Consider the following 23,825-nt stretch of genomic DNA (forward strand, 5'->3'; position numbering starts at 1 on the left):
TGGGTTAAATGTTTCTGATAGAGTTAAATGGTTTCCATGCGTTGTGCTGTCTGCCAAAGGCATACATATTACGAGTGGAGATGTAGAAGAGGACGGATGGAAAGCTGCTCAAGGCCTAATACAACCTTAAAGGAAATGAGGCAGTGCAAGGGGAGACAGGATCGCCAGAAAATAAATTAGGTAAACAACGGCACCACGCATCAGAAATTCTTTTCATCTCTGAAGTGACAAATTTTCTCCAAGGGGGTCATCAGTCAAATGGTGTCAAGCTGGTCACTGGCTCTGGAATGCTTCCCCGGACCACATTTGTAGGAAGAGAGCCCACTCCCAGCCAGTCCCAAGGCTTGTATTCTTATCTTTGACAGCCACAAACCCTAACTGGGAGGCGTGACCTGTTTAAAGGAAAGGAGGCTGGCTTGCTTGTTACCTTGTTAGCTAGAGAGTTGTCAGGACGATCGCGGGGCGGGTGGCACGGGAAAACCGGGACAGAACATTGCAATTACTCCTATTTCCAGGAGGGGAAAGACAATATCCGCGTTTCTGAGAGCCCGGGCGTAGTGCTTCCCCAGCCTTCCAGCGTCCCGCCGCGCGCCCCGATCTGTCCCGGCGACTCGCCGCGCGCGGGGATCCGGCGCACCGCGGGCTCCGCTCCCTCCCCCGATTCGGCCGCGGGTGTGCGCGTGTCGCCGCGCCAGGCTGCGTGCGCGGAAGCCAGCGACGCGGTTGGCCAGCGCCGCCCTCGGGCTGCCCCCGCCCGGCCCGACTCTGTCACCCGCTCGGAGGCCACGGCGCCGCCTCCTGCCGCCGGGGAGCGCGGCCTGCCCGGGAGGCGCTCGCTGCAGCCGCCCCGCGGCCCCGCTGCGCACACCGCCGCCCACCCGCGGCCGCCGCGCGCCCCGCCCGCTCGCTCTCATTCTCGCTCATCATGACTGCCTGCGAAGCTCTTGCGGAGCAGCTGCGGTGGCGCGGGCGGGAGCGGCGGGAGGAGTGCTGAAGACAGCGGCCGACCGGAGTGGACGGACGCCGCGTCGGGACCAGCCCGCAGCTCCAGGTAGCAGCGCGGTGCGCTCGGCTCGCACGGGCCTGGGCTGAGCGCCAGGTGACTCGCCCCGGCTCGGGCCGCGGGGCCCTGCGGGGGGCGGGGGGGGGACTCGCCAAGGCGGGCGTGGGTACTGAGCGGCGTGGCCCGCCCCTGAAACCTGGGGGTCTCCGTGGCAGAGTTGGTGCATTCGGGGCCGGGGCGGGGACGGTGCGGTGGGGCAGGCGGGAGCCCCCACGCAACGCGCCGACCGCCGCTCGCCCTTGCCTCCGGAGCCCGCCACACGGAGTGGACAGATTGCTTTGTGGCGCACCCGGGGCTCGCGGGGTGCGGGCGTAGGGGTGCTCCTGCGTGTGTCCTCGCGCCGATTCACCGGGGCGGAAAGTGAGCCCCGCGCTGACAGCAGGTGGCTGCCAGGCCCCTCACCTTTTGGCTCCTGTCTTAGGGACTCGCGCACACAGTGCCAGCGCCCAGGGAGCGTGCGCAAAGGGGCGAGTGAGGGATTTGTGAATGGCGCTACTGCGAGGAAGCTGATGCAAAGGGGCTAGTATCCCGAGTGAGAAGAAAGGCTATTTATGGCAGAGTTGCGGGGTTCCCTTCTGTGTACGCTCAGCCCCTCCCGCTCGGAACTAGAAGCAATTCTGTTTTTTTTTTTTTTTACCTTCTTGTAGAACATTCTGTGTAAAACGAAAGAAGGAAGTCTGAAATTCACTCCGATCTGTACAGGTAGAAGTGCTCCTTGGAGGTCATGGATCCCTTTTCTGATGTTTTGGTGTCCAGGTTGTCTGTTCCTCTTACCTCTTAAGGTCCCCGATAGCACCACAGGACAGAAAACCTGCTTGCTTTCAGCAGCTTTTACTAGTGAAAGCATCACAGTTGAGCACTTTTCCTCCTGAAATGTAACACACACCCTCCATTCTTCCCTTCCCATAAGGGCTGTTCAAAGAATGTTCACCTATTTGATATGAAGAGATGTTGTTAAAAGCCCCAGGGAGGATGTAGAAGCAGCAACTCAGTGAGTTTATGTCGACAATGACCAACTCTTTAAAATCTTGTTACTGGGGACGACCTAGAGTACTCTTCATCTAGGCTATAGAATAATTAGTTTGTTTTGGTTTCTCCTTGTATTTGCTTTAAAGAGGTGGCAATTACAGGGTCATAAGTGGAAGCTTAGATGTGAGTTGGGACAGTATCTCTCAGAGTACCTTAGCAAATTTGTTATGTCCTTTGAAGTAACAACCTTTGTTTCTATAGAACTGAGACTGGACTGTGATAGTGGGACTCTACTTCAATTAATTTAAGCTGAATTTTCCTTAAGACTGCCAAATATAATGTTTATTTTTTCAGTCAGGCTGAAATTCCACTTTACAACTACACCTTCAGTAGTTACACAAAAGGAGTCAACCTAGTATTAGAGTGATTTGTCATCACCTGGTTTAATTAAAGAGACTGACCAGAACTGTTTTGATTAAAAAAAAACAAATGTTCGTGTGGGTGAGCCCCAGTGTAAGCAGCTCTTTCTAGCAGCCCTGTTCATTTGAACAGAGTCAAGGACTCCTATTTGATGTGTATCTATTACTGCATTTGCAGTACTGAAGCAGCATCTTGATGTCAGGTGGACTCTGACTACACCACGTTAAGACATTGAGTTTAGTATCACAGCAAGGCTGTGTTACACAGCAGCACTAGGGTCTGTTGGCACATATCGATAATTCCATCACCGTGGTGCTGGAAGTCATATTTATGGAATGTTGTTAATGTCTTTGAAATCAGTGACTCTTTCTTATTTTAAAGCTGTTCCTTGTACTATGGGCCGTTAGTTGATATCAAATTCCTGAAGTAGAAAATGAAACATTTCCGACCTGACAGTTGCAGTTATTTGCCTTTTATTTTGTTTTGTTTTTTGTTTTTTCGAGACAGGGTTTCTCTGTGTAGTTTTGCGCCTTTCCTGGAGCTCACTTGGTAGCCCAGGCTGGCCTCGAACTCACAGCGATCCGCCTGGCTCTGCCTCCCGAGTGCTGGGATTAAAGGCGTGCGCCACCACCGCCCGGCGGTTATTTGCCTTTTTATTGCACTTTATTACTCATTATAGTACTCATGCTAAAGGTCTGTGTTGAGCAATGGGTTGTCTTGACAGTTTTGAGGAACACAGGAACTTTCTTCTTTGCATCCCAACCTTGAGGAACTTATGGGCAGTTTGAAGGTATCTGATGTGCATACTTAAATACATTATCAACAGCCCACAGTGGCTTGAGACTACAGGTCTAGTGAGGAGTCCAGGGGTGCAGAACATGGCAGGAGCATTGAATGGCAGGTTTTGTCTGAAAAGTCTCCAGTGGGTAGTAGGATGAGTAAGTTGTGGATGACGAGGCTTAAGAAGCAACATCTCCTGGACTAGAGAACAGCAAAGAGGACACAGGGTAGACAAGCATGCTTTGAAATAGATTTGGTTAGTGCTAAATATTTGTCCAGTTGGGTCTGTTTTGATGTAAAATGTTCCATGACTTTTTTTCTAGAAGGTTATGGTCAGTACTTCTGCACTTGAGAGGCTGAATCTGTACGCTGTTTTAATGAGCAGTTTATTCTCGGACTTCTACAGTAGTAAAGTGCTTGGAGGGAAATGGCACTTAAAATGTGTAAATGTCTCTACATCACGCTGAGGCGCTGAGTTTGGCAGCAGTATCAAGTCTTTGGTGTACCATCTCTTCATGTTAGGGTGGTCACTATTTCCTTTCTAATACATTTTTGGGTCTCTTTGCCATAGAAGTGTGAAAAGGTGTAAAACAACAGTATTGATGAACATGGATAGAATGTATAACACTTTATTGCCGTGTAAACGCGTAGCCACTAAATCATGTATTTGCTCTTGTTCGAAAACTGGTAGTTTTGTTGCATGGATTAGATTTTATCTCAAGTTCTTACTTGTATACAAATGACACTTTGGCTACCTTCGCATCACCTACTGTGGGTATAGTGAGATGATACTAGGCCTGTGGGAAAGTTTTCAGAAGAGTAGAAACACTTTCAAAGATCATTTTGCTATTTCCTGGCAGGAAACTGTATTAGTAATAGTAACATGACCTATCTATGCTCTCAAGTTGTGTGTGTGTGTGTGTGTGTGTGTGTGTGTGTGTGTGTGTGTGTGTGTATACACTGCAATGTGTGCTATGGTACAAAATAGAATCTGAAGGTCTTTTATAAAGATGCAACCTGTGTTTCTGAAGTGAGAGACACTTTATAGAGAAACATTGAATGTTTAAACTGCAATTTCTTCATTTGACAAACATAACTGGAACCAGCAGAGTTGACGTGGAGCCTATCTATTCAACATGGCAGCTCAGAAGTATGTTACAGAGACAGTAAATAAATTGTACAAACAATAGGTATGACTTCCAATAACCAAATGGAATTACTTTCGGATTAGCTGAATTAAAAGGTTTTCATATATCTATGTTGTTGACAGTGCTTGGATAAGTCATTACAGAGTGAAAGCCTATTAGATCAGATTTCATATTCATGTGTGAGTGGAGTGATTTCCAGCACAGCCAGGCACAGATCAGTCTATCTCTCTGTCAGCTAATCTCTTTGCTGTTTGGTTGTGGATTAGACGTCACAGGTGTATCATTTTGATAATGTAACCTTGGCTACTATATGACTGAGAGCTTCTGCTTGATTTCCCTACTGGGTAGTGACAAAACCTACTGGCTTTATATAATGGACATGAGCTTTTATCAGTAATATGATCTTCGCTATGCAAGAGTGTCAGTTAACAATGAATAATGAACTGTGGGGTAAAAGAAGCAGTGGGAACAAGGAGAGGCTGAGTGAAAACTTTAGTGGAAGAAACATGCTTCATTTTGGAGCTGAAGGTAATTATGAAGATGTAAAACTGGCCACCTGAAACTTCATCAAACTACGAAATATTCTTGTTTATTTTTTTAAATTTAACTGTTTCCCTGTGTAATACATTAAAAGGGAAAATGATAGTGGCCATCTATGCTTACAAACATTGTCCATATGATATTAAAATTATTAAAAATATTTTTCTTTGTCACTGAAAATGAAGTTGTTTGGCCAGTTTTAGATACTTAGATACTTAGAACTTTGAATATGGCTTTAGGTCTTAGGGTCTTATTTATATTACATTCATAATTTAAAGAGTTTTATAAAATTAGACTGATAATTTTCTTTAGGCATATAGTCACAGCATCACGAATGTGGAGTTGTTGCAAAGCATTACTCCTGCAGGTAATTTAGATAAAATCTACACACCTTTCCTGAGTCACATCCATGTGTTTATTTCCTGTGTGTCCTTCAGCACAGCTCCTGTCCTTCCCCTTCCTTGTCTAATTCAAATATTCAGATGTAAGTTACTTCCCTTCGATTTCTGTGCTAAGTCAATTGTCTTATTATGTATTGTTGTAGTTCTGGGTTCTTCTACTTGGTGACACACACTGCAGCTTTTTTTTTTTTTTTTTTTTTTTTTTTTTTGAGACAGGTTTCTCTGTGTAGCTTTGCGCCTTTCCTGGAGCTCACTTGGTAGCCAGGCTGCCTCGAACTCACAGAGATCGCCTGCTCTGCCTCCCGAGTGCTGGGATTAAAGGCGTGCGCCACCAACGCCCGGCTAACACACTGCAGCTTTTAATTGTTTGTGCATTTCGGAATTGGCTCAATATCAAATCATCAGAAATTACTAGTGCTTACCACAAAAATATTCAGAAAACATTAGCTGACTGAATGACTGAAAAAAATAACAGAATGTCTAGTGGCTGGAGAGGTGGCTAAGTGGTTAAAAGCACTTGCTGCTCTTATACAGGACCTGGGGTTGGTTCCCAGCACCCAATACTACATCTCATAATTTCCATTCCAGGGGACCTACCATTTTCTTCTGACATCTGCAGGTTTCTGCATGCATACAGTATACATACATATACTGAGGCACACATACATACACATACAATAAAATAAATAAATATTTTAAAAAAAAATTCAGAATCTGTACCCTCATCCTAAGGACTTCTTCCTCCAAAGGAAGCCATTCTAAGAAAGCTTTAAAACTGAAGGTGTCTCTGGAGTTTGACAAACACAGGCATCTCTTTCTCTTATATTTTGAGAACAGTGCAATATAATTTTGTCAACAACAATAACAACATTTATGATGAGCTGGATCCTTCGTTGTGATAAGCACCTTATATCTTCTATCATGTATTCCTTCCTGCAAAGCCAATTTCTGGCAAATAGTAATGATGAAAGTAGTTTTATGTCTCTCCACTATGGCCTGTAAGGCTATTTAGACCAGACTGAACTTTTTATTGCATGATGCAAATTTATTAACTAGCGGCTGAGAAGGTTTGAAAGAGTATATTTTCTGTCTCTTTCTCAAGAACATTGTATCTATATAATAGCTCTATGTATATTTCAAACTATTATATTGACTAGTGGTATGTGTGTGCTTACGTGAAGGCCAGAGAAAAAATCCTGGGAGTCGGTTTTCTCCCTCTCCATGGGTTGTATGGCTTGTTTGGTAGGTACTTTACCCTCTGGGTGATCTCACCAAAAGGATGTATCCCCTTTTGGTGTCTAATTAACCAGGCACAGCATCGTCAGTACATACTTATCATTTCCTCTATCTTCACTGCTGCTACTTTTGATTTTTGGGCAGGTGGGAGAGGTGATGGAGGATGGGCAAAGCTGATTTTCCCATTGTCTCTTTGCTTTTCTGAAATAATGTAAACCTTTGATACCATCCCCTTTCAATTTCAATGCAGTCCCCTCCACTGTGAATTTTAATTGGTTAATAAAGATATAGCACATATAGTTTTGAGAATGTGTGCCTTTATGCACAGGCTGCCCAGCCATACATTCTATTTCATTTTTGGAGAAGTGCATCTCAGACTCTGGAAAACCTTTGGGTAACTTGCTCAAGAAAACTGAACTTCAGATATAGTTATGAATCATGTTCTCGTCCCATGAAGAAGAGGAAGTATAGTTTGTTTTAACTTTTATTCACCAATTCATCTATTTAAGTGATATGTTAATCAATGTCAAAGTGTGTGTAGCAGAAAATATACTTAAAGGTTGACACCATAAAGTCCAGGAATAGAGTTGTATTTGGATGTCATGAAACCCTTTACTAGACTAATTGCATACATGTATATATTTTATCATATGTTTAAGTCAGTGAGGAAAATTAGATGAATAATAATTTCAAAGAGAAAAAAATTTGGTTGTTTAACTGGATATTACTCTTTCAGCCTATTTTGTAACATTTGTCACAGTCTGTTTTTGTTACTAGAATTGTTTAATTCTAAACTTCTGCCTTAGCCTAGCCCTGACTGAGGGGCATTTATTCTGTGCAGTAGGAAATATATCTGTTTTCTAGCCCAGCATTCTGGGTGTTATAAGAAATCTTCTATATTCAACAATTTTTTTTCTTTTTTTTAAATTTTTTATTTTACATACCAACCACAGTTTCCCCTCCCTTCTCTCCTCCCGTTCCCCTTCCCCAACCTCATTCCCACTCGCCCCCCTTCCACTCCTCAGAAAGGGTAAGGTTTACCATGGGAATCAATAAGGCATGGCATATCAAGTTGAGGCAGGACCAAGCTCCTTACCCCTGCATCAAGGCTGAACCAGGGATACCACCATAGGGAGTAGGTTCTAAAAAGCCAGCTCATTTGCCAGGGACAGATCCTGGTCCCATTGCTAGGGTCTCACAAACAGACCAAGCTACACAACTGTCACCCACATGCAGAGGGCCTAGATCAGTCCCATACAAGCTCCCTAGCTGTTGGCCTAGAGTTTGTGAGTTCCCATGAGCTCAGGTCACCTGTCTCTGTGGGTTTCCCCATCATGCTCTTGACCCCCCTTGCTTATATAATCCTTCCTCCCTCTCTTCAGCTGGACTTCAGGAGCTCAGCCTAGTGCTCCCATCAGATGCTGGATGAAGGTTCTGTGATAACAGTTAGGGTAGTCACCAATCTGGTTACAGGAGAAGGCGAGTTCAGTCACCCTCTCCACCTTTGCTACAAGTCTAAGCTGCAGTCATTCTTGTGGATTCCCAGGTGTTTCCCTGGCACTAGGTTTCTCTCTAACACCATTATGGCCCCCTATCAAGATATCTCTTTCATTGCTATTCCTCTCCATTTCCTTCCCCAACTCGACGGTTCAGATCCTTCATGGTCTCACTCCCTATCTCCTCCCCCCACCCAGTTTACCCAGGAAATCTCACCTGTTTCTCCTTCCCAGAGTGATGCATGTGTCCTTCTTAGTTTCCTCCTTGTTAGCTAGCTTCTTTAGGGCTGTGGGCTGTAGTCTGGTTATCCTTTGCTTTACCTCTACTATCCATGTATGAGTGAGTACATATGGTGTTTGTCTTTCTGGGTCTGGGTTACCTCACTCAGGATGGTTTTTCTAGTTCCATCCATTTGCCTGCAAATTTCATGATGTCATTGTTTTTACAGCTGAGTAAAACTTCATTGTATGAATGTACCACATTTTCTTTATCCATCCTTCAGTTGAAGGGCATTTAGGTTGTTTCCGGGTTCTAGAAAATGGGGTACCAATCTAAACAGAGAATTCTCAACAGAAGAATCTCAAATGCCTGAAAGACATTTAAGGAATTGCTCAACATCTTTAGTCATCAGGGAAATGCAAATCAAAATGATTCTGAGATACCATCTTACACCTGTCAGAATGGCTAAGATAAACAACACTGATGACAGCTTATGTTGGAGAGGATGTGGAGTTAGAGAAACACTCCTCACTGCTGGTGGGAGTGCAAGCTTGTACAGCCACTTTGGAAATCAGTATGGCAATTTCTCAGAAAACTGGGAATCAATCTACCTCAAGATCCAGTGATACCACTGTTGGGCATATACCCAAGGAATGCTCAATCATACCACAAGGACACTTGCTCAACTATGTTCATAGCAGCTTTATTTGTAATAGGCTTCTTTCTAATAGTTGAAATTCATTTATCTCTTAATATTTTTCTCCATGTCTCTGCAAATTACTTGGTCTCCTCATCCTACCATTGAAGCAAGCCCCCCCCTTTCCCCAGAAATCTCCTATATTTCTTTAAAGACAGCCTCTTATGAAACTACTTCATTTCCTGAGCCTGTCTGCCAGCACACTGCTGAAACTATAACCCGCTTCCTGGCTCTCTAGCATTTCCAGCTCCTAGAGGTGTGCTTCATTCCAGTAGTCACTGCGGGGCTTCATGCTGCCAACTGTTTATGGCATATTGCCATACCCTAGGTTCTCAGACATGTTGGACTTCTTGGGGGTATTTATAGCTGGGTTTCTACATTGCTTTCCAGACTATGGTGCAAAGTTTATTGCCAGTTTATGGTAATTACCAGAGTGGTTCATTTTGCCATATCTAACCTTTCCTCACTGGAGTGCCTTACAATTGAACTACATCTGGAAATGTCCCTTAGGTCTAAGTCAGTTTCAAAGAGAATGGCCCTTCTATGGCAGAACTTGAAAGGAGGTATTTTCAAGTAACGTATGATCATTGTCAAACAACTTAATCCACACTTTGTGAAGCCCAAGCTCTTCTGTGTCTACTGTGATGCCAAATACATGTGTATACCAACATGGGCAGTGGCTTCTTCAGTTTGTGGGTTCTCTGCTTCCAGTAAGTTGTTTATTCAGGATCCGTTGGCTTTTCCATAATCTTTCTTGGATATGATCTGTTTAGAATGTGCTGAACATCATAATGAAACATGTTCCAGATGTGTTGACTTCTTTTATGACACTCTTCACTGATGAAATCTACTACCCTTTTGTGCTCAGGAAGTGTTTAACAAGCTGGATTTACTGCCCTGATTTAACATGAGAAACCTACAATAAATCTTCCTCATTAACCCAATGGAGACAGCTTGTCATGTTTGAGTACCTGTCCTCTGATATAAGCCCTTTCTTGGAATAAGTTAAATATTGTGACTCTGCTAATGAGTTTTCACTGCTGTATTTAAGTGTTTGCTTGTGTGTTTGTGCAGTTATGTGACTTTGTTTTTGCATACTGGCAAATAGCTAACCTAAACCTACATCAAAATGTCAAGCAAAGTTAAACCAAACAAGAATGGCAGAAACAACCCGTATCCCTTAATTCTCTGGGGTATTGCTCATTTGGAAGACTATTCGTATGTCTGTCTTTTCCAACATTATTTCTTTTATGGAGACACTAATTGCTGCAGTATTGTCTTAATATATAAAATGTGGCCAGGGATTATTCCTTTCTAATATGCAATGTTTTTCAAGAACATTCAGGAAGAATGTTCTTGAACTTATCTCACCAAGGAGATAAGTATCCTTGTATCAGAAGCCAGTGAGGGAAAAGGAAGAAAACACACATAAACTCAGTCAGTTTTAGAAATGCCAATTTACAGTAGCTTATTTCTGGTAATAGATTTCAAATGGATTCTAAATTTCTTTTAAAGATTTTTATTATGTATACAGTGTGCCTACATATATGCCTGCATGACAGAAGAGGGCACCATATCTCATTACAGGTGGTTGTGAGCCACCATGTGGTTGCTGGGAATTGAACTCAGGACCTCTGGAAGAGCAACCAGTGCTTTTAACCCCTGAGCCATCTCTCCAGCCCATCAAATGGATTCTAAATTTTAAGAAGACTATCATCACTCCGGAGAGATGAGTCAAGAGTTAAGAACATTCACTGATCTTGCAAAGGACCTGGGTTTGGTTCTCAGCAGCCACATGATGGCTCACAGACATCCATACCACATGATCCAATACCCTCCACTTATTTGTGGGCACTAAGTATTCATGAGGTATGTATATATGCATTCAGGCAACACACACACACACACACACACACACACACACACACACACACACCTCTAAACAAGAACTATTATTTACTGAATAAATAACTCAATGATAGTTATCTGATTTAAAATTTTGAAATATTGTATTATATCCAAATACTAAGAAATATTGAAAGTACTTACTAATAAATCAATTTATTAAGAGTTAGAATTATGAATTATATACAATAATGAGTTACATTCTAACTCATAATTGATCTTAAAAATATACATTACTAAATTGAGTCATTAAAGGAAGCATTGCAGACTTAAACTCAAAAAGTATATAAACTTTGCACAATATTAAGACAAAAATGGACTTTGAGCTGTGTTTCTTTTCTTTTCTTTTTGTGTTTGTGCATGTGTCCGAATGCCAGAGGACAACTTCAGAAACTGTTCTCAAGATTCTACCCATCTTTATGGAGTCAGGATCACTCACGGGCTTAGAACTTGCCAAGCTGAGTTGTTTCCACTGATCCACCTGCCTCCACCTCTCTAGCCCTGGGGTTACAAGTGCATACCACCACACTAGGCTTTTGTTGTTGTTGTTCAGTGTGGGTTCTGGGGATTGAACTTGTAAGGCAAACTCTTTACTAGCTGAGCTGTCAATCCAGCCCACTGAGTCACATTTCTTACACTGTGCTCTAGTGTGTAAAGATAGGCAATGGAGAGACATCTTCTCCATCAACAGCAGTCCAGGTTTTGATGGCATGTCCTGGAGTGCAAAGGATGGATTGGAGAATGGAGGTCAAAGGAAAATCATTTTGTCACTTCCTTAGATCAGGAGAAACCTGCTCTGCCTGAATTTCTAAGGGCTTCTGGAATGTGGCATCTCCTGTTTCTCAGCACAAATCATCATTTTGAAATGTCCATGTATCAGAGGGCGTGTACAGCTGGAGTTACTTGATGTTTTACCATTACAGAAACAGGGCAGTATGAACTAGCAGGCCTCCTTACAACACTAATAGGATGAAGACCACAGGATCCTAGCTCTCCACTGAAGATAGGAATTGAGGGATCCCAGGACATTTTTGAAGAGTCAAATCCAGTGTGTGATGGAACAGAAAGTACCTAAGTGTAATGCAAGAAATGAACAGAGGAGATTTTTTTTTTCTTTTTTTTTTTTTTTTAAGAAAGGGAGTTTTAACTGGCGTATAGGACAGAGTGGTAAATCTGAATTTTAGGAAGTCTTCTAGCCCTTTTCAAGGTACTTGTATCTTGCAGACTTCTGTTGCAAAGTGCAATTGTGGTTGTTTATGTTATACCAGTCCTAGAAGCCACTGTGTTAGATGTTGCATTCTCACTTGAAGTGGCCAACTTTCCATCACTTGGTTTATTCTAGCAGATCCTTCAAAGTTCAGTGCAAGTATTAACTCAAGGCAGCATTTTTATCCCATGCTAGGAGTTTTTTTCTGAGTTCCAGTAACAGCTGACATCTCTACTAAATCTCCCTTTAATGTTTCATAATTCACTGTTTGCTTATACTACAGGACCTGTAAAGCAAGAGGTTTAAATTTTATTCTTTTGCTTCTGAATCCGACCTAAAACAAAGATATGGAGATTCTCAGTGAGTCTGTTTGCAAAACTTTACTGCTGCCTAAGAGGGACTTGACTTTGGGGGCCATGGTTGAGAAGATGGCCCAGTCAGCAAAGTGTTTACTGTAGACCATGAGAACCTCAGCATCCACATAAAAACCGGGAGCTGCTGCATGCACCTGGGATCCTAGCACTGAGGAAACAAGAGAGGAAGGTCCCTGGAGCCTGCTGACCAGCATCATAGACAAATCCCAAATCAGTGAGCTCCAAGTTCAGTGAGAGGCCCTGCCTCAACCAACCAACTGACTGACTGACCAACCAATCAATCAATCAATAGGAAAGAAAAGGTGGAGAGCAATTGAGAAAAACACCCAAGGTTAACTTCTGGCCTCCATATACTCAGACACACAAGTGCACTTGAACCTGCACACACATGAAAATATACACACACACACACCTGCACCCTCCACAACCTACCTCCCATACCACATATTCACACATGCCACATCCACACACACTAAAACAATGACTTGACTGTCCATTTTATGTGAATTACTTTGAATGCAGGCCACTGCCCTGATACCAGTCTCTAGTTTCTTCAAATGCTTTTCTATTGGGCTATTTCATAAACTAAAAACTTATTCCTAATTTAGAACCCAGTCACCTGACTTTCATTAGCAAAATTCTCAAGGAGAGGGAAAGGACAGAGGAATGTGGATCTGTGCTGTGTGCATTCAGGGTTGGCAGGGCTGAGGAAGTAAGAGCAATGCAGGCTGTTTGGAGAATGGAGGTCAAGGCAGAGTCATTTTGTCACTTCCTTAAAGAAGAAGGAACCTATTCCACCTTCACATGCTAAGGGCTTCTGGAATGTGGTATCTCTAGCTTCCCTGAACAGATCCACATTTTTCAAATGTCCATGTCTGGGAAGGTGTGTAAGGCTGATTGCTTTTTATCACACTTGTGCCTATTTTACAGTATGTGTTTGTTTACAGGAATCTTTATAGGGATATCTAGAGGGTAGTTTGGGAAAAGACTCTCTTTTGTTTAGAATTTCCTGTATTTCAAGTGCCTGAAACAGAGCGCTCCATTGTGCAGCCATTATGTGGGGGTATTTCCACTCTACAGTTACACCTTTCATGTTTTTGAAGTAGATACACTACACAAATTACAGCCATCTGTTTATTATTTTTATTCTTCCTCTTCTTTCTTGAATTGCTAACAGGAAGGCTTCAATAATAAAGCGGGTGGCGGGGGAGGGGACTTGTATTTCCTAGTAATTTCTTCCCTTGGGAGCCCACTTGTATAACTATGATAAATAATATGAATTCAAAATAAGTTAGGCATATGGGAAAAGACTTCTAAAGCATGATGAAAAAGAAAACAGAAGTCTTTTTAATCATCCCAAATAAATTCAGAGTTTGGAAAAATAAGTGAATTCTTTCTTTCTGGTTATATAAAATATATGATTACCACTAATTGTATGGGTTAAAAGTCACGAGTGCCGTTTTCTAATGATACTAAGACTGGAATTCTCATAAAAACTGTGTTTGACATGTGTAAAGGAAAAGTTGTTTAAAAACTGTGTCAAGATTGAGTTTATATACAGCTTCCTGGGATGTTTGTAGAAGTGCCGGGAGAAAGGTACACATTTAACAAGCCTATGAATCTTTTGTGTTGTGCAAACAAAATGGTGTGATTAGAACACTGGGAATCCTGAGCACACAGAAAGGTCAGGATTCTGGGGACCCAGAGTGAGAATTTGCTCTGACTTTAAGAGTGTGCATGGAAAGATGGGGTCTTGCTTTGATTACGTTCTTTGACAGAGAAAATTATGCAGTAAAAACTCATCGAAAACCAGCACAAATGTTTTCAGTTAAAATGCATTGAAATTAATTTGAACCTGGATACTGCTTGGGGGTCCATGTGAGGGCACAAACATACATAGGTGAATCAAGTAGTATTTATTATGTTGACACCTGCCTTGCATGACTTTCTCTAGTGATTCTGGATACTTTTAGTTCAACTAGTGGAACGATTATAGGAATCACTGTTTTCAAGAGAAACAGACACAGTACTATCTGTATGTCTGTCTTTTTGTCTATCAGGGTTTCATTTTAAGAAACTGGTTCATCTGACTGTTCAGTAGAATTGACTGGTAGGCTGGAATTTCTGTGTTTCCATGTGTAGGCAGAGTTCTTCCTTCCCCAGAAAACCTCTGCTTCTGCTCTGAGATCTTTGGCTGACCATATAAGACACACTCACATTACAGAAAGTGATCTACTTTGCCTGAAGCTAAAAGATTGCAAATGAGAAACACATATGCCCTTGTGGCCAAGCAGTGTATATGGGCAAAGCTGACACATAGCCTTAACCACCCACCACAGAGAACAAGGGAAATGTGCTTCAAAGACCTTTTTGGCTCACACAGAAACTTATGGATATGTTTTCACTCATCCTGAAATATTTTAGCTGTGGTCATCTGCTGGAATGCTTAGCCACATATTTGTTCTTTATTCATTTTGTGTTACCTTCTATTAAGCACATGTCAGATGCAGCAGACAACAGGATGGAACCAAATAAAAAGAGTGATTAGGCTATATCTTCTAGGAGTTAGACTTCAGTGAGAGAGCGGTACAGTGGTGCCTGCATCATAAGTACATCCGAAGATGTGCATGTTTCAATTTTGCCAGTTAGAAGTCTTTTTTTCCCCCATGTGCAACCAAAGGAAAATGAACATGGTTTATACCAGTGTTAATTTTCCAAACTACTGTGTGTGTTACTTTAAACATGATAGAGTGGTTCATATTTGAAATTAGATTATGAAAGGTATGTTTGACCAGTGCAGGTCACCTTCATTGACATGATTTTGGCTATAAACATTTGATTTAGCAAATTAAAGGATAGCTCTGCATTCAACTTATTCAAGAGTTCTTCAATATATTATGCCTTAAAAAGGTCTGACAATTGGACAGCCATGTTTTACTGATAATCTTGCTTTTCATGTTAGCCTATAGGAGTAAATAGTTTTTTTTTATTGGAGCAAAATGAGTATTTCCTAAGATCACTTTTTCACTGAATTTTCTTTCTATTTCCTTATGAGGTGTAGACTTGTCTGCCTGGCTTTTAAGGCCCTTTATAAGCTTATCACACTGTTAATTCAAGCGTGGTCTTTCACTTTGGTGAGATCATGTAATTTGCCACCCTCACACACGTGTAGCACATATATGTGATCCTTTTTGTTTATGCAAATCTCAGCTGTCATTACCAGTGAGCTCCAAGAACCTTTCCTCCTGGCTTTGGTGTGCCTGGGAATCTGCTTTTTTTTTTTTTTTTTTTTTTTTTTGCCTCTGCTGGGTTGTGACACTCCATAGTTGGCACAAGACAACTGAGTGCAGTCTGTTCTGATAAAAGGCATGTTTCTGTGATGTGAGTGAGCTGTGATGTGAAAGGGGGAATTACGTTAGTAAAATGTGAAGGTCGGTTCCTGTCTGACTCCCCCTCAGCACAGCACTGTGTAGCTTTATCCTGATCACTGTGGCTGAATGCAAAGTTTGCCAGCACTGGCAAGTCGAGTGCCACAGAGGGATGCAGTACCATGGAGCCCCACATTCTATGTTGCTGTGGGTGGCCCACAGGGTTGTACTTACAAGTGCCTATTACATGGTCTTCCTTGATCTTAATAGTCTCAATATTGCCTTATGTGCCTATAAAACACTTTGGCCTTTTTTTAAAAAAAGATTAATTTATTTTATTACTTATTTTCTATTTATTGGTTTATTTATTTATTTATTTATTTATTTATTTATTTATTTATTTAATATCCTAGCTACAGTTTCTCTTCCCTCCTCACCTCTCAGTCCCTCTCCTCACCTCCTCACTCTCCCTTTGTCCCGACACCCGACACCCCCTACAATCCACTACTCCTCTGCTTCTGTTCAGGAAAGGGCCGGTCTCTCTCTCATGGATATCAACAAAACATGGCAAATCAAGCTGCAGTAAGAATAAGCACCTCTCCATGTATTAAGGCTTGGCAAGGCAATTCAGTATGAGAAGGGTCCCAAAGCCAGTAAAAGACTCAAAGGCAGCCCCTACTCCTATCGTTCGGAGTCCCACAAGAGGACCAAGATACACAACTGTAACATATATGGAGAGTGCCTGGGTCAGTCCCGTGCAGGCTCCCTGATTGTTGGTTGTTTCTGTGGGCCTCTATGAGCCCAGGTGTAACAAGAACTGCTAAATGGTCTTATTAATAGAAAACCAAGAAGATCAGAGAAGCAGAGCAAGCCAGGCACACGTTCTTACCTCTACTAAATCCTCAGCCTAAAGAGAGTTCCTGTTTCCTCATGCCTTATATTCCTTTCTGTGTCCTGCCACATTACTTCCTGGGATTAAAGGTGTGTGTCACCAATGCCTGCTTCTGTTTCTCTCATGTAGCTCAGTGTGGCCTTGAGCTCACAGAGATCCACACGGATCTCTGTCTCCCAAGTGATAGGATTAAAGGTGTGTGCCACCACTGCCTGACATCTATGGTCCTCTGATTCCCAGGTAAGCTTTATTGGGATACACAATATATCACCACACCCATTTTAGTTGATTCTGTGGGTTTTCTTGTGATGTCTTTGACCTGTCTGATTCCTGCAATCCTTTCTCTCCCTCTTCTGCAGAATTCCCTGAGCTCCACCTAACATAATACTGTGGGTCTGCACCTGTGTTTCCATCAGTTGCTAGATGATGCCTCTCTGATGACAATTGGGCACTTCCCACGAACCCAGACTGTAAGAGTTTAATCACAATATCTTCCATAGCACAAAGAGAGCAGCAACTTCTGCACGTTGTCTTCTGCCTTCCATATGCATGCCGTGGCACTTGGGCAATCATACACACACACACACACACACACACACACACACACACACACACGAGTCATATTTGGTTGGAATAACTAAAGACTTCATCCATATCATTTGAATAATAATTTATCCAAGGATTAAGCTTCTCCTTCAACAATCAAGTCACCCCGGCAAAGATATGAACATCCCAAAGTTAAAGCTTGACCAATTAGGCATGACGGTCACTTCAAGAAAGCTGTATATACACAAAAGTAGAACTTAAGAAGTAAGACTACAAACTTCATATTATGCTATCCATGCACTGTAGGTATTTTCTTAAGATACATTCCCTCTCCTGTATCATTGACATAGACAAAAACAATAGATTTCTTTAAATGATCTGTGAATGGACAATATATGCCATAATACTTGGCATTTTTCTTTTAAAAAAAGGTTAGTTAGCCGGGCAGTGGTGGCGCACGCCTTTAATCCCAGCACTCGGGAGGCAGAGCCAGGTAGATCTCTGTGAGTTCGAGGCCAGCCTGGGCTACCAAGTGAGTCCCAGGAAAGGCGCAAAGCTACACAGAGAAACCCTGTCTCGAAAAACCAAAAAAAAAAAAAAAAAAAAAAAAAGTTAAAAGGTTAATTTATTTTCATGTATATGAGTGTGTGCCTATATGTGTATGTATGTGTACCATATGCATGCCTGGTGACAACAGAATCCAGAAGAGAGTGTCTCATCTCCTAGAACTGGAGTTGCAGATGATTGTGAGTCACTCCCTGGGTGCTGGGAACTGTACCTAGGTCCTCTGCAAGAACAAGTGTTCATCTGAGCTCTATCCCTAGTCCCATTAACTGACTTTTTACAAGATTGCTAAAAATACATAAAGATGACCACATGTCCTTGATGTAAAGGCTGCATCAGTTATGCACTGAGGTACTTCACTTTTGTCCTATGAGAGGAAGTGCTGCTACTAGTCTCTGAAAATACAAAACTATTTGCCTTTTGTACTACTATTCTGTCCTTATAAAAACCATTAGCATACCAGATTAAATATTCATCTTCATGACCTCAATAATAAGTCAATTAAGCTATAATGTTTCTTTGGTCTTCAGGATACTGGTGCTTTGGTTATTTTGTTTATTTGCTTAGTTGTTTCATTCACTTATTTAGTGATTCATTTATTTGTTACAGTATTTGCTTTTAAAACTTGAAGGACACAACAGTTACCGAATGTCCTCTGTGTGCAAGTGACTGCATTGAGTGCTCTCCTTTCCCAATCTTGTATTCTCCAAGTCACTTTTAATCCTTACTCTTAGGAAATGATTCAGATTGTCAGTGCTTATGCAATTGTGTGTAGTAAAATAAGTAATTATTTTAATCTATGTAATATGACTGCAGTACAATAAGTAAGTATTTTAGTCTATCTACTGTAACTGCTTATTATATAAAATAAAGTGTTCCATTACAAATGGGCATTTATGAGCCACAAATTATTTCTAGATTATTAAAATGTGTACCTAGTACTTATGGACATAAAAACAATATTGGCAATGCTCAAGCAGCTAATGGGCTACTACAAATTATTTTCAAATATAATTTCATAAAATATAAGACAATTAGGTCTCAAAAATCACCAGCATTTGAACAAATCCCTGTATTGGAAGTAAGTGGCTGAAAAGTCCAGAATACTTTCATGATACAATGTTTTACAGGCGCATTTTAAGAAGTGAAGAAATTAATAGTTTCCCACATACAAAAACAATAGCTTTTATAAATCCCAATCTTTCTGATTCCCTTTAGGGTATCCAATGACTTATTTTAAAGAACTCAGTAGTACGTTCTTGAAAATATTCAGTGATAAAAATAATATATGAACATTTCAATCAAAGTAGTCAGTCATGATTGACAACTCTGTTAAAATCAGGCACAATAAAGAATACTTTTTTTTTTTTTTCCTGAGGAAAATGTGGATCTCATAGTGCAGGGTTCCTGCAGACCTCATTGACAAAAGAGGCTTTGATTAGAAAGAAGACTGTCTGCTTACCTGCATTATTGACCATATTTACAGCATTCTGCCACTTATTACAGATGAAAGGGAATTTATATCATAAGTAGTTGGATGTGCTTGTTCATTTTTTTTAGATAAAAATGAAGACTTTGGTAGATATTTGGTACTGAAGAACATCTCCAATATTTTCTGGGGTTGATCAATATTTAATTTTATGTCTTGAGTCTTTTTTTTTTAAATGCTCTGTTTTTGAAGTAGATCACAGCCTTAGTAATTAAAGTATGAATGATGAGATGTATTTTAGAGTGTGGAAGGTGTTTCAGTTTTGTCTGAACCATCTCCATACTCCAATGGCATCTATTTTCAGAACCACAATGATACTTATAATTGCAGGTAATGGCCCGAACTGATGATGTGGTATTAACCATATGCAGCTCTAACAAGGCTGGGCATTCTGACTCATTCAATCCTCTTAGTAATCTGATGATGTTTTCCTAATTTTGTAGATTGGGATATTAAAGGGTGTTATGTTAAAGAAATAGCCCAGGGTCACACACTAGAGTAGGGAACAGTCCACATAGTAGAGCCCAGTGCCCTGCTCTAAACCACATCACTAATAAACATGGAAAATAACCAACAGTTTCACAAGAAATATTTGTATGTTTTGCTTTAGTAGTTGCTGAGTCAAGCCATTCTATTGTCCTTTAAAAAATAATGCATGTATAAGATAGGTCAGCAAATTCATTCCTGCTTCATTGGGAAGTCTAAAATATATGCTGGTTTTCATGTTGGAGGGAGCTGGTCAGTTACTACTGTTGGACTATTATAAAGGTCCTTTTAGTCATTTCCAGAATTCAGTTATTCATTAAAATTGTCTATTGGCAAGGCGATGGTGGCTCCTGCCTTTAATTCCAGTTCTTGGGAGGCAGAGGCAGGTGGATCTCTGTGAGTTCAAGGCTTAGCCTGATCAACAGAGTGAGTTCCAGGACAGCCAGGGCTACACAGTGGAATCCTGTCTCAAAAGAACAAAACAAAACAAAACCAAACAAAAACTATCTTTGGAAGAAGGAATGTCACTGATTGTAATTAGAAACAAATTTATTGTTATTGGCCTCAATGTGACAGTATTGGGAAATAAATTGGTTAAAATGAACTACATTGTGAAACTTGCTTTCGATTATTTTTGTTTTTCTTTTAATTTTTTGTTACATTCACTTGCTTATTGTGTTTGTGTCTGTGTACAGGATCACATGTGCCATAGGGCATGTGTGGAGGTCAAAGGACAACTTTCAGGACTCAGGGCTCTCTCTTTCCACTGTGTGCGTCTTTGGGATTGAAGTCAGATTTTCAGGCTCTACAGTAAGCACTTTGACCCTTGAGAGCCATCTTAATGGCCTTCCATAGGTCATTTTTGAAAATCAGAAAAAAGCTCATTTTTATTTGGTAATTGTTTTATTACTATGATTGTATGCAGTACTTTAAGACACTTAGTGTTGCAGCTAATATAAGAATGTCCAGAAATTAATCATTTATTCAAATTGGCATTTATTTAAAGCAGTCATGTATTTTTTTTAAAGAAAGTTCATAACCAGGGCAATACAAATCATTTAAGATTGTCAGAAATAATTAGTGTTTATGCTAACTTCCTTAACTGTTTCCCAACAGAATAAAGTCAAGATGAAGTATTTTTCCAAATAAGTGTAATTAAGTATGAATTTGCTAGCACTTTACATATCTTTTTTATTCCTTGTGAATGGGAACTATTTAGTAATGTGGGTAACAATTGGAGACAAAGGTAAAGTAAGTGTGGAGAGTTCTTTCCTACCCAGTGGGGACACATGTCACCATCTCTTGCCACTTTAAACCAGAAACATGATGTTTCTGACTGCTTGCATATGTGTGGAAACAGTTGTTGTTAAGGTCTTCTTTTGCTCCTGAAACAATCCAGGTATACAATCATTTATTCTCATAGCTCACTCATCTCTGCCACCCTTGTCAGTATCCTGAATATGATAAGTTGTGTGTTAAGACCGGTGTTAACCACTGTGACCTTCTCATGTGTGAGACTATGTAACTATAAAGAATTACCAGTAACTTACTAAGCAAGCCAACCTTACTTAACATATATATCTTTATGGGAATACATGTATGACTTGGGATCTGGGTCAATGGTAGAATACTTGCCTAGCATGGTGAGGCCCTAGGTTCCAACCCTAGTGCTGAAAAAGAAAGTCAGTGAGGCAAGGTACAGGGTTAGTATTTGATGATAGGTAATTTTAATTGTCAGCATCCCTGTTTAAAGATCAAAATCATTATACTCAACTTAGTGACTCTAGATAGTTGCATATACAGAAACATAAAATGTTTCTGGTATTCTGTTATTTATTTTATGCCCAGAATTTATTTAAAATATCACTATTCAATCAGTTTTGAATATGTTATTATTTTCTCCACCTTACCAGAATAAAACATTTGAATCAGTCAAAACTTAAATAACTCTACCCTCGCTTGGCAAAGACTTGCTTGGTTGATTAGTGTGAATGAGGAAATGAAAGATTTAAAACAACTGTCAAAGCACTGAGAGCCAATGTTCTCCTATTGCTGAATAATAAAAACTCATGTCTGAAATGCTTTCAAGTAAAGCTTGTAGAAAATCCCACTTAAGCAAAGTGAAATGACAGTGAATAAAAGAAAAGATAGCAGAGGTCAACTTTTCAAGTAGCATCTCATAAATCCTCACTATGTTATATAGTTATTAAAGAAGAACATCATACAATATTGCTTCAAACAATCTAATTTATAAACTTCCAATTTAGGCAGTTTTTTAAAATTTTATTTTATTTATTTTATTTTGGTTTTTGTAAGACAGGGTTTCTCTGTGTAGTTTTGGTGCCTGTCCTGGATCTCGCTTTGTAGATCAGGCTGGTCTTGAACTCATAGAGATCCACTTGGCTCTGCCTCCAGCATGCTGGGATTAAAGGCGTGTGCCACCAGCACCCAGCTCAATGTAGACATTTTTTATTGAGCTACGTTCTGTTCATTATTCAATTGTTTCAGAGGGGTTAACTGAAGTTCTTTTTCTACAAAATCTAATATTTGCGTTGCTTATATGTTCATTTTCAAGTAAAATATAGAAAAAAGCTACAAATAGATGAATAGATATTTAGTAATTAACATATATTTTTGCCCCTACAGTTTTTAAATCTGTAAATTTAGAATATAATTATAGAGTCTCAGATTTTATATAACTAAGAACTTAAGGTATTCTTAGAATATTACTAGAAAACAAATGTAGTGATTGTTTTTCCTATTTCATGAAAAATGTGACTGATTCTAGGATTTAATTATATCAGTAAATTTTCATTTATCTCATTCAGTTTTCAGTATTCAACATTTTCTTGTATGATATTTATCATGTGCATTTGTATTTTATCTATTCTGTGCAAAATACTAAGATGTATTAGCTGTGGATCTGATATTAAAATACTTTTATTTAAGGAAAAAAACACTCTGACAAATGCACTATACACTCTAATGCACTGAAGAAGCAGAATGTGAATGTCATAAAATGCCTGTGGAAGTCTGTGTGATTATAAAGGAGAGATTATCTTCAGCTGTATTAAGTAGAAGAATCCCCATCAAAGAATTATATTTTTGAATTTGGCTTTACAATATCCTAACACATATCAGTTCAAATCGTTTTTGAATGACTGCAAATAACCAAGATAAAGTCCTCAACAGCATGGGATTTCTTGGGTCATGTGATTGCAGCATTTCTCGTGGTGATGCCAGGCAGAGCACTGCTCGGCCAGCTGTAGCCTTACTTTCTCTGATGCTACAAGCTCTTCTCTCCTGGACTTATTTCAGAGAGGCTGCGGATTCTGTGACTCACAGCTGTGTGACAGTATCCACTGTTAGAAACGTCTTCTGAGATCAACCTGAATTCAGAGTTCCTAGGTTGGAGGTTGGACCTCAGTACTTGGCTAGGATACAGGAATGTATACATGGATGCAGCAAACCAGTGCTGTTTCCTGGACTTGATTTACCCTGAGCATTGAGGAGTGGTTGGAGATGCTATAGTGGACATGGCTGTACTACTGGTGGTGAGGACAGAGTGCATGCCTGCATCCCAAGGAGGCAGCCTAAACTGCCTACTGCGGTGTGACCTGAGCATTTGGTTATCCGGAAAGACACTCAAGCGTAGTGGATTACACAGACATTTAAAATGGATGAGATCTACATGAGCAAACTGGATGTGGGGGGGGGGTAATGAAGGGCAAGGGTTGGGAGAAGAGAGCTTAGGGGAGTGGGAGATCCCAGCTGGATCAAGAACAGAGAGGCAGAACAAAGAAAAAGAGACCATGATAAATGAAGACCCCGTGGGAATAGGAAGAAGCAAAGTGCAATAGAGGTCCCCAGAAATCCACAAAGAGCGGGCGGTGTTGGCGCATGCCTTTAATCCCAGGGCTCGGGAGGCAGAGGCAGGCGGATCTTTGTGAATTAGAGGCCAGCCTGGTCTACAGAGCGAGATCCAGGAAAGGCGCAAAGCTACACAGAGAGACCCTGTCTCCAA

General features: G+C 40.8%; 1 protein-coding gene across 1 annotated transcript in view; it reads left to right on the forward strand.

The window, feature by feature from the left end:
• The first annotated feature begins 856 nt into the window (after positions 1-856).
• Ccser1 (coiled-coil serine rich protein 1) overlaps positions 857-23,825 on the forward strand; it is a 1,130,812-nt gene continuing 1,107,843 nt past the window's right edge. Inside the window, 1 exon segment of the mRNA XM_028889267.1 lies at positions 857-1,051. The gene's annotated coding sequence lies outside the window, so the exon portion shown is untranslated.

Source organism: Peromyscus leucopus, chromosome 3, assembly GCF_004664715.2.
Source record: "Peromyscus leucopus breed LL Stock chromosome 3, UCI_PerLeu_2.1, whole genome shotgun sequence".
Taxonomy (NCBI): domain Eukaryota; kingdom Metazoa; phylum Chordata; class Mammalia; order Rodentia; family Cricetidae; genus Peromyscus; species Peromyscus leucopus.